The sequence below is a fragment of the Mauremys reevesii genome, linkage group 6 (assembly GCF_016161935.1).
Source record: "Mauremys reevesii isolate NIE-2019 linkage group 6, ASM1616193v1, whole genome shotgun sequence".
Lineage (NCBI taxonomy): Eukaryota > Metazoa > Chordata > Testudines > Geoemydidae > Mauremys > Mauremys reevesii.
This window is the reverse complement of record NC_052628.1, coordinates 49,275,241-49,287,593: the sequence shown is the minus strand read 5'-3', so window position 1 is coordinate 49,287,593 and position 12,353 is coordinate 49,275,241. Positions and strand designations below refer to the sequence as shown.

Below are 12,353 nucleotides of genomic sequence, written 5' to 3'. Positions count from 1 at the left end.
TTTTATTGCATAGTAGAGACAAAAAATAAAGGATTCAATACTGTTCACCAAAGGAATTTTATCTATTATAAATCTGAACTATATTCTCCTGTTTATTTACATAGTGTGGGGATTTTCAGAAACACTCCGCATGGGCTTAACCGCGCTACCACTGAAATCAATGGGAGCTTTACCATTCACATCAGTGGAAGTGGAGATAGACACACTGAGAGATTTTGAAAGTCCAACCCATACTGTACAGCATGAAGAAGGAACCCACTAGCAGAAAAAACACTGGGGTTTGTGGATTTTTGGGGGTTGTTTGTGGGGTTTTTTGTTTGTTTGTTTGTTTGTTTGTTTGTTTGTTTGTTTGTTTGTTTGTTTGTTTGTTTGTTGAGGGAAAAGACAAGAAAATCCCTCCATTGGAGGATGGTAAAAAGAGAAGACTAAAGCAATGCTCTTCTAGACCAATCCCCAAAAGACTAATTTGGAAATTTGTTATCCAGATTTCAGCAGTAGTCAATGGCAAATAATTATATAACTGGTCTGAATATTCCAGTGTTGAAATATTTCATATCAGCACTGGAGATATTGAAAATGTTCAAATATCAATCATATTTGAAATCTAATAATGTCTGGAAGAGATGTAACCAAGAGACTCACCCTAATGACACTGACACCAGGAGAGGGAAGGTACTGAGGTTTAAGAAGGCCAAGAGGAGAGCTGAGAAATATATGGCCCCATGAGAATATGTCTGATACTCCTTAAGTTACTGTCTTGGGTATGGTTGGGGTCATGTGAGTGGTGGAGGGGTCTGCCTGCAGATGTCAGTGGTTCACAACAAAACTAGATACAACCGCATGTCTGACTAAAAAGTTCTTTCTTTCTTTGAAATTTTCTCTACCATTGGAAGCCACAGACTCTGACTATAGACACCTCTCACTCATACAAATGTGTATCGCCTAAAGCAGGGGTCCCCAACGCAGTGCCTGCGGGTGCCATGGCGCCCGCCGGGGTGTCTAAGTGCTCCCGCGTACTGGCCGGCGGACGAGCATCCGCCAAAATGCCGCCGACAAAGCTGCATCATCCACAGGTGTTACCGCCGAAATGCCACCGATTTTCAGTGGTATTTCAGCGGCGACACCTCTGGATGACGCTCCTTGTCAGTGGCATTTCGGCGGTGATGCCTACTGACATTGCCATTTGTCAGCGGAATTTCAGCGGATGCTCGTCCACCACCATGATCCTCTGTGGCTCGTCGTCTGGCACCCGCCAGACAAAAAAGGTTGGGGACCACTGGCCTAAAGGATTCTTATCTTCTTCAGATAATGGGTTATTCAAGTAATCAAGTTTTTGCCCATTAATTCATTTTGGGCCACCTTTGTCCATGCTTTTTTTTAAGTTCTTCTCTGCATTAAGTGTTTCTGTGTTGGCATCTAGGAGCTTCCTGTTCCCAAGGAGACTGAGGGAGACAACTTTGCTACACGGTCTCTGAATGAGTCCAAATATCATGTCTAAACCCAGACTTCCTCAATGGGAATGCATTGCACTACCAGACTTAAGAGCTTTTATCAGCCTAATAGCCTAGCAGATAGAATACCAGTCTATGCTATCTCTTTTTTGTTTCTTCCTTGCCTATGATGGGGTTTAGATTTTTACTATTATGATCTGACTCTGAAGCTTGCTGTTCTAATAGGTTAAAATGGTTCTTCTCCAACTGCAATAATAACATTTCCTTATCCCTAGTCCCTTTGCTTGAGAGTCTTCCCTAATGTTCCTGTGGTACAAGCCACAAAGTGGATTTCTTATTTAGATCATGATTCCATACTTTGCAGTCATTCATGCATTGAACTTCTATCAATCTCTATGGGAGTTTTGTGAGTGGATGAAGTGTAGAATATTCAACAGAGATAACAGATCCACAGGGCGGGAGAGAGAGAGAGAGAGAGTTTATCTTATACGATTTTCTCTCCATTTTCTAATTCCCTTTCCACCTTCTGGTGTTCAACAAATACGGGAAAAGTCTTCTTGGGATTCAGTTACTTATAGCCTCAGTAGGTTTTCTTAATCCCTCTGGCTTCAAAATAATTATGTAATATGTCAATTACAGAGCACAGATGCACTGTATTAGCAAGAATGTAGGGTGGCTTTAAGCCAAGTCAACTATTATCCTTACCTGAACTAGTGCTCTGCCTTTATCCCCTATTATGTTCACAGATTTCAAAGGGAACTCAGGTCCTCTTGACCTCGAGCATATGTACAGTGGAACTTTCAGCACCTGCAGGTATATAGGAGTGCTGTCTATTGTTACCAGGCTTTGTACTGACACAAGTCTGTTATTAATCTAACCCCTAAGTCTACTGTAGAGTGGAATGCAGCAGTTCAGGGGGGGATGGGGAGGGGAGGAATGAGTTTGACAGAAGGAAAAGACATGTATTATTTTAAGATCTTGGGTTTTATAATCCAGAGTCGTGAGTTTTAATCCACCTTGAAGTGGCATACACAGCTATTTAAAGTAAATGCATATTTTCACATGTTATAGCAGTGCCCAGAGGCCCTATTCAAGACTGGAGCCTACTGTGCTAAGCACTGTACAAACACAAAGACATGGTCCCTGCCCCCAAGAGCTTACAACCTAAAAAGACAAGTGACACAAAGAGTAGTGGGGAGGCATAATGGGGTATGTACTCCACAACAGGCTCTGAAAGGGTTAATATGAGCCTGAGAGGCCAGTTAGGCTACCTGTCTGCAGCTGGAGGATGGGCCAGGCTTAATTAAAGATGAGTCCCAGGTGGAAGAGGAGCTGCTGAGTAGCTAGTTTAAACAGAGGCAGTTCGGAACAGACAGGGGATGTAGGGAGGAACAAGACGTGTTGTCTTTCTATGGGACTAGGCAGGTTGTGAGGAGAAAGCCCCGGGGGAGAGTTGGCCCAGGAAGCCTGGCAATTGCCAGGAGAGATATGGAGCAGGCTGTAGTGGTGAGCCCTGATAAAAGGGCAGCATCTGGACTTCCAGGGAGAGAGTGCTGGGAGGTGTTCAGTTGAAGGACAAAGCAGGGGAAACAGAGCTGTAGAGAGGGTAAAAGGTCGAGCCCAAGAGGGCAGAAGTTGGGTTTACATTTGTACTTTAAGAGATTCCATGCGGAGGGCCCTGTCTGAAAAGAAGGTGAACCAAGAGAGGCAGCAGGAGAGAAGACCTAAGAAAGGTAGCAGCAAGAAGCTGCATGGAACAGATCTTGGCTGCTAGTTAAAGGGTCCCTGGATGGAAACCTTGAGGGCTCAGGTCCCCCAGCAGCCTCTGTGTTGTATCAACCAGGCAAGGTACTAACAAACTTCAACAGGACTTTATTTTTAAAGTGGAAACCTCTTTACCAAGCTGCTGCTGCACCCTCTGTAATTCTCACTCTGTTTCCTCAACTCCTCCCACCTCCCTCCTGTTTCCTGTCCTTTCAGACTCCCAACAGCTGGTGCTCCCAGTTCTAATAATCACAAGCAACATCTACACCACACTCTGGTGAGGTGGTGTGAGGACAGAGAAGGGGACAGGGATGATGGTAAGCTCTGAGAGAAGGGTGTGAGGTCCCCTGGGCCCAGTGTTTGGAGCTGGTGAAGACCCTTTTGCAGGGGCATTTGGACTTGTTGGGCTTTTTTACTCCAGAAGGGGTGGTACTAAAACATAACCTGGCCAGAGGTCTGAGTTCTGAGAAGAGACAGCATCACAAGGCTGGAGTGACCATTGGCAGGAGGTACTAGAGGAGAAAGAGCCACAACCAGCCATGAGGGAGTGCTCCAGTGGTAAGTCTGGCCTTGCACAGGAGGCATACAATAAAATATAACTAATGCATGCATACATAATTATTACTTCATCTTATTATTAGAAATGCCAACTATCCTGAACTGCCTCTCAGTTGAACCATTTCTTATTGGCTTCATGATGGAGGCAAGACTTTTAGAGATGTCCGAAGAAGGTGAGAGCAGTGACCTTCTGGCTTAGTACAGGAACATGTTGTGTTCCATGCATAAAGAGCAGCGTGGCAGAAGGCACAGAAGTTTGTGTAAGAAGCAACTCTTTCCTGACATGAGTCCACAGATACATGGTGTGTCTCAGTGTTCAGAGGGCTAGATGAGGACTCCCAATGTTTTCCTTAGTGCAGAGTATTTAATACTCTCTAAGAGTATCTCCTGGATCACCTCCCTGGCCATTCATGGTTGTATAATAATCCTCTGGCAACTGCAAGAGTTGTTTACATGGTATTATCTGGTAAGGGGAGAGAATTGGTATATTTTAGCTTCTTTTAAATTGATAACTGGTTTATCTTTTTCTGAACAAAGTTGACTGAACACTGACTACTTTTGCTCTTCAGTTTATGTCCCTCTCCCCCTCATTCTGTTCCTCTTTCTCTCCCTGTAAGTGCTTATTTGCTCTCTGATCATCTTCTTCTCCCACCATTCCCCTGAACAGACAGTGACCAGCTCCTTTAGGAAACTAAATAACTTTATCTCAGTATGTTTGATTTTCAATTTATCTTCCTTCATAAATATGAGGAAGCACAAGATAATATTGGTTCCTCTTCCTTGTTACCATTTGCTTTTGCTGCTCTCAGTTGTCTTTTTTGCAGAAAAGATGCTGGACACCTATCTAAAAGAGGAAAGACAGAACCATGTCACTAGCCAGCTCTCTGTGAGCCTCCAACAAATGACTTGAGGACCACTAGTGGCCCACAGACTATAATCTAGGAATCACTGATTTAGATATCAGAGGCGGGTTAGTTAGTCTCTATCTGTAAAAGCAACAATCTGTAAATAGACTAACAGACGGCAGCACAGCGAGCAGCATGAGCTTTACCTGAATTTGGACCCCTCAGAAGAAGAGAAGAAGCTCATGAGCCACGAAAGCTCATGCTGCAAAACGTCTGTTAGTCTATAAGGTGCCACAGGATTCTTTGTTGCTTTTACTGATTTAGATAACTGCCTAGCATGTGAAAACCTCCCCTCATCACAGGCGGCTCCAGACCCCAGCACGCCAAGCGCGTGCTTGGGGCAGCATGCCACGGGGGGCGCTCTGCTGGTCTCCAGGAGGGCGGCAAGCGGCTCCGGTGGACCTCCCGCAGGCGTGCCTGCGGAGGGTCCGCTGGTCCCGCGCGCCTTCGGTGAAACCGCGGGACCAGCGGACCCTCCGCAGGCACGCCTGCGGGAGGTCCACTGGAGCCGCGGGACCGGCGACCGGCAGAGCGCCTCCCGTGGCATGCCGCCCTGCTTGGGGCGGCGAAATGTCTAGAGCCGCCCCTGCCCCTCATAGCCCCAAAAAGGAAACATCATGGGAGAATAGTGAGGAAGAGGAAAGAAAGCAACTTGAGTGCTCTAAAGTACGGTTCCCACTCACTTCCTGTTGCAGCAATTAGAAGTATAATCTGTGAACAACAGTCAGCATTCGTGTCACACTCCCTGTCAGTACCCAGCCCAGGACGGAGAAGCTAATGATCCAACCAGCAGACCAAATTCAGTGATTAATCCTGGTCATGTACCACCTGAGGCATGTCACGCATATGCTAAGAAGCAGCAGCCCTGTTATGTTTGACTTGAATAACTGAGTAATGTTAGTCTATAAGGTGCCACAGGACTTTTTGCTGCTTTAGCTGAGTAATGGATTCCTCAGGCACAGTAGGGGCAGAGAATCCCACATACAAAAGCAGGAGCAAGGGACAATCAAGTAATCACACATATGTTGGGATTCCCTCGCGACCTCTTTCCGCTCGTCTTCCCAAGAACTCAGTTAAACTCCAGCCTTCCTCACTCAGGTATCATTATAGCAGTGCTATGCTGAGCTGATCAGATTCAAATACCGGGGGGGGGGGGCAGGGTACATCACAACTCCAAAATTACACAGAAAACTTCTCCCTTTATATATATACACATCTCATTGCATTTACTGTATATTGCATCACACATTTTTGGATTGGCTTGGTTACTTTGCAGGAACCAATCTCTGTGCAGCCTGCACTATCCATGCACCTTCCATGATTTGACTTCCTCTTTACCTCACCTTTACATTCCTAACTTATTTTGTCCCTTGTTTTCTAGTCCATAGTAAATATTTCCCTGGGTGTTCTCCCACTTACCTTAGTCTGTCTTCTTAGCCTACTGACCTATTTATTTAGCTTATTTAGCACAAACATCCTGTTCTCAACCTGATGATTACATCCCTAATTCTTCCAAAAAATGAGGCCTCCCTCCATGTGTTACCTACTCATGTCAGGCCAGGCCTCAGCAATAATATAATCAAACAATATAGGGCGGATTTTTTTAACAAGTTATTCAATTTACTGAGGTTGTGTGGCTAAGGTTTTTAACTAAGAAACCCCTAAATCACTATGCTGTTGTAATAAAGTTTGGTCAGACAATTTTTCACTAACTGTGTGGGATATTAAAGAAACAGAATTGAACATATGCTTCCTAGCAACCAACATGATATGAAAATAAGCTTGCAGTCTTCATTATCTCGTTCTGCTAAATGCTTTTTATATGTAAGCAGGTAGATATTAATCTGCATTATATGCATGTTTCTATTTAAAGATGACCTGATGTGATGCTCTCAGTTAGCCTTTGAGAGCCTTATCATTCAATCACGTTGGTTAAACTGGTGCAAACCTTTGTGGGGACTCTTCTTTCAGAGTGGCTTATTTAGGTTGAAATTAAAACCTGGTTTTAGGCCTTGTCTGCACATAAAAATTATATTACTTTAACTGTACTGATATTGTTAAAACATCCCAGTTCCCCTGGCCTGCACACAATTATCAGTACTGTTATGCTGGAAGGCGCTAATGGCTGCCATCAAGCAGGTCTTTAACCATTAAGCAATCACAGACCCGGCAAAAACAATGGGTGTGCTATGCACCCTTCATTCAGGCTAAATGGAAGGTGCAATTAAGTTCTTTTATATAATGATAACTGGAAGCGATAGAAGCCACTGCCCCAAATACCCAGCCACATGACAAGGTCTGAGCAAGAACTAACCTGGGGGAGAACAAGAAGGGTTTCCCCGGGATTGGTCAAAAACACAGGGGCAAAGTTTGGCAGGCTGTGCGAGAGAGAGGCAGACAGCAAGAGAAGCAGTTGGCATGGCCATGACAGGAGCTTTATTACTCCCTGAGGGAAAGGAGTAGTCTAGTGATTAGGGCTCTGGTTTAGGACATAGTTGACCTGGATTCAGTTCCCTGCTCTGCCATGACTTCCTGGGTGACCTTCTGCAAGTCACTCAGCTTCTATGTTTCAGTTCCCCATAAGGAAAATGGGGATAATAGTCCTCCACCTCACAGGGGTGTTGTGAGTATAGACACATTACATTGTGAAGCACTTTGAGATCTACTGATGAAAAGCCCTATATAACATATTACGCATTATTATTAACTATACCAATATAAGGCACCTTTGATACTGATAGAACCATAACCACATCAGGGGCTGTATGGATTTAACTATTTGTTAAAAAAAAATCAGCCCCCGATTGAAATAGGTACACTAGTATAAAAACAGTGCAGCCAAGGCCTACTCCAGAGAAGTCTGGTTTGCATTTAATCTTTATTTCTATGACCAAAAAAATCCTCTTTAGGAATAGCTGCTTTTTAGAACTCATACCCATGCAAGTAAACACAACCATAACATGGAGCTAAAAACTTTACACCTTTCAATGTATTTGCAGCTTTTGCTCTGTACATCACAGGGCAGGAGAGGCCATAAAATCAACTCTCTAGTAGCTTTATTTGTGCTACAAGATGTAAACAGAGAAATCCAGGCAGGCTGGACTCTCAGTGGTTCTATTTAAATCTTGTTTCCCTAAGATTATGGGATGGACTATAATTAACAGTGTTTGGCATGACACTGAGATTGAGAAAAGGGGGTATTGAAACTGGAACTGAAATGTAATGATATTATGAATGAAGTGTTTCTTCTTGCCTGCACTACCTTGCTCCCTAATAGTGCAAAGCATACAAGGACTGTGTCGGGAGTTCAGACTTTCTGTAGATCAATCTTTTAAATGCTTTTTCTTATTTACGCATTTTTAGCATATTCTCATATCCCTTAAAACTTTTGACAAACGGGCATGATGGATATCCACTGCAAATGCTAGAATGACAGACCTCTTTGTTACTGAGCTGAGATGTGGCTCTGGCAAACTTTCTAGCCAATAAAGCCAACTTGAGGTTTATGGGCTCATTACCTCTTTTCCTCCAATGCCTCAAGAACAAACATCAGCACAAGTGAGATCCAAGAAGGAACATGCCTTCTGTCATCTGAAATGTGCTGCTGACTTACTAATTCAAGAGTTGACATCAGAACCTCAAAAGGAGACAGCCATGATTTCAGTCTGCAGAATTCTGCTAGTTAGCACCAAATCTCCTTCTTACACACTTGGATGAAAAATGTCAAAGCTTTCACTGAATAGAGGGCTCCTCTTAACATAAGGATGGTTCATATAGCTGAGGGGGAATGTTTAGTGTAAATGTATGCTGAAAATGCACATTATACAATCTTTTGACTAAAAGAAATTATCTGTAAGAGGAACAGAGACAAAGTGGGTGGGATAATCTCTTTTATTAGACCAATTTATGTTGGTGAGAGAGAAAATTTCAGAAGAGCTTCGTAAGCTCACAAGTTTGTCCCTTCCACCAACAGAAGTTGGGCCAATTAAAGGTATTACCTCACCCACCTTGTATCTCTAATGTCCTGGGACCAACATGGCTACAACAACATTGCCTGTAATGGGAATAGCCAAGTTGTTGGGAACCTGGCTATTCCCCTATTTCAGAGATGTGTAGGAGGGACTAAAGGGGAATTATTAAAAGGAATTTCCCCTTGGAGTTCTGACTTGTTCTGCACTAGAAGAATGATTTAGTGATTACAAATGGATCCCTGCCATTTCTTGATACTGCTAAATCACCCCCCTAGAGAAAGGGTCATAAAATACTTCAGAAGAGGGTTTTGCTCACGGTTTTTCCCCCTTGGGAACAAGCCGGATTGCACCAAATGTCAAGCACTGTTGTTGTTGTTGTTGTTTTGTTTTTTGGGGGGGAGTGGGAGGTTGTTTTTGTTTTTTTAAATAAATTGTCCCAGAAGAAGATACTCCCGAACTCCACTCCAAAGACTTCCTAGACACATACTCCACCTCAAATTACACAAGCAGAATACTGCTCCTTTATCCGTATACTTTCCAACGTATCTTTCAGGAACAAAGAATAAGTACACCCAGGGAAACACACTTAACAGCAGTTAAGCTTCCTTAGGCTATGGTTCTATGAAGTGGCTTGTTTAAATAAGAAAACAAATGAATAATTTTCCAGTCTCTCTTCCCTCCTCCCTGAAAGCGCATACACCCCTGGTATATGGCATTGGCTCCCAGGCTGAAGGAGAATTTTTGTGGGCCATTTTGTGCCATGTTAAACTATTGGCAGCACAGCTCCTCTGTTTCTGCTCTTTAAGATCCTGACCCAAAGCCCAATGAAGTCAATGGCAAGACTTTTAATATTCCCATTTTCTTCTAGTATTGTGATGATTGCAGTGATATAATTAAGAGGGACCTGATATTTCTATTATAAACTTGAATTCATATAATTCTCTTAATTAATTTTGCTCTGACCTGATCTTGGCATTCAAATTTGCAGCTAAGAAAAGTAAGTGTGTGTGTGTGTGTGTGTGTGTGTGTGTGTGTGTGTGTGTGTGTGTGTGTGTGTGTGTGTGTGTGTGTGTGTGTGTGTGTAAAAACAATGGCCTAGTTTTCAATATATAATGATCAATTAATTAATTAATTAACTCATATACTGTGTTTTTTGTAGGTTCTCTTTGAACCTAATTAAGTTTAAAGACTTACCTAATATTTTGTAGGCACCAAGTGAACTGTCCAGTATTGCCCATTGATGTGGGTGGAATTTACATTGCAAATTACTGAATATGTTAATCTTTTTAAAGCCACTTCTGTGCATGCTTTTCCATAGGGATGTTTAGGATCACGCAGTCAATGCTGAGCTGTTTAACACACTTCCACTGAGATACTGGAGCCATTATGATGTCAGTGAATAATTGTTTCATTGCAAAAGTTTTGAACTTGGTGCCTCATCAGTGTAGTAATTTTTCCTATTCTAGTAGCTTATTTCTGGGCTTGCGTTTCCTAGTTCCTGTGCCTCCACATATGGGTAGAAAACTTGGGCGTGTCTAGTTTCACCAGTAATGGTAACACTCTATGTTATCCCCCTGTGTTTACATAGCACAAGCATTAAGATTCTTGTTGCCCCTTTGAAGCAGTTAAGCAAGGCTATTTTAAAAAGCCACTTGTTTTGTGCTGCCTGAAGGATGAGACTTCATCAGTAGGCCAATTCTGTCACACAGGACATGGGTGCCTGGTGCTACGTGTATTAAGCATGATGTCATCAGAGTGCTTACCACTTCTGAGAGTGAGATGAGGTGCACCTTATGTTATATAAGAACTTGGGAATTCATTCTATAGAGATAAAATAATCATCCTCAATAAACAAAATTATCATGATGGATTTTTCTTGATACTCCCAAAACCACATGCTAAATCGAAGATTGGGGGCTCTCCACCAGGGGGTGATGAACAAGTGGCAAAGGGTGGGGACCAACTACCCTTCCAATATTGCTAAATGGGAAAGGGGTGTCAGCTAGACCATGGTTAGACAGGAGTGGTGTTCTACTATGGAAAAGATTGAGAACCATTGTTGTAGATGACTGGAACTCTTATATCATCATAACCTCTTTTCCATCTACTGTAGCAATAATTTAAGTCTCTTCAAATATTCTAGAAGAGGGGAAAGTCAAATTCTAATGCAAGGGGCATAACTGGACACTGCAAGACGGAGGTTCCTAGGGTTGTGTCTGGGTCTGGAGATATTGGCTAGTGTCATTCGATTGCACAATCCAAGGAGCAGCTTACATGCCAGAGGCTGTGCATGAACAGTCCAGGAGTGGGGGTTTTCACAGCAGAGCAGGGTAAGGCTGGCTCCCAGAGTCAAGGATTGGAGTGACCTAGCAGATCACTGGTCCATATAACACCAGAGGGGAACATCACAGTGGGGAAAGACTATTTTTGGGTTGCTCTAATCTGGACTAAATGTAATGAGTAATGCAGGTCAAATAACAAAACAAATTATTTGCACAACATTTGATTTTGAATTTGATAATGTATTTGGTGAATATTAGTTGAACATAAATAGACCAGATGCAGTAATGAAAACACTTGTTCATAGATAAATACTGGGCATCTGGCACAGAAATTCTGCTGAGAGAGGTGACCTCAGTCGTCTTTCCACTTCTTTATAGAAGTGGCTATAATGTAGAAGACTGGAAGTATTACTGCAACAGTAGTTCTCAAGTGCTCTATGAGGGGAGGAGAGGGAAGGAATCTTCATAGATTGATGCTGCTGGCCAGGAAGGGGGAAAGGCATGCTGCAAATCAGGGCAACCTTGCTCCATTCTCTGGTTTATTTCTCCTAGCACAAATCCTTAGAGAAGACCTGTTTTCCCTTTGGTAAATTCCTGTAGGTGCAGCAGAGAAGGGTGCAGCTGAGAGGTATAATTTGCATCACCCTGTGGCAGCAGGAGTGAAGTTGCTCCACAGTTTTAAGAAAAATGATGCTAATGAGTACTACTCTACCAATCCTTCTCCTATTAAAATCAATTGCAGATTTTCCACTGACTTCAATGAGAGCAAAATCAGGCCTGCAATCTATGGACATATTAATAAATTACAATGTAGTTGAAGATATGGTTACTGCATAGCAACAGTTCCAATAGCGAGGGGCCAGAGTTATTTTCTGATTGTTGTGAGATGGAAAATGAGACAATGCCACAAGGGGCATTGCTATCCTTTCTCTAAAAATAGCTTGATTTACACTTCTTAGTCTGCTCATCTGCTTTCCATAATGGTGGGAAACAGCCAAATGCATTTTCCACCTATCTTGAAGCATTGTGCAATTTTATACAATGTAATCCAGCTTGAATAAGAGTTTTAAACTGCTTAACAGCTTTGGAGCTCAAAGGTTGGTGTCATAACTTGTAAGTCATATAGTTTACAGATGATCCCTTTTACATTATAAGAACAGCTATAGTGGATTAGACATCTAGCCCAGTATCCTGTCTTCCAACAGTGGCCAATGGGGAATGAACAGAACAGGGCAATTACTTAGTGATCCATCCACTGTCATCCAGTCATAGCATCTGGCAGTCAGAGGCTTATGGACACCCAGAGCATATCCCTGACCATCTTGACTAATAGTCATTGATGGACCTATCCTCCATGCAGTTAGCTAATTTATTTTTTAACCCCAGTTATACTCTGGCAAAGAGTTCCACAGGCTGACTGTG

General features: G+C 42.8%; 1 long non-coding RNA gene across 1 annotated transcript in view; it reads left to right on the top strand.

The window, feature by feature from the left end:
* The first annotated feature begins 3,646 nt into the window (after positions 1-3,646).
* The window catches only part of LOC120407632, a 31,306-nt gene continuing 22,599 nt past the window's right edge, over positions 3,647-12,353 (top strand). Inside the window, exon 1 of the long non-coding RNA XR_005600144.1 lies at positions 3,647-3,773. This is a non-coding gene — a long non-coding RNA (uncharacterized LOC120407632). The remainder of the gene's footprint in view (positions 3,774-12,353) is intronic.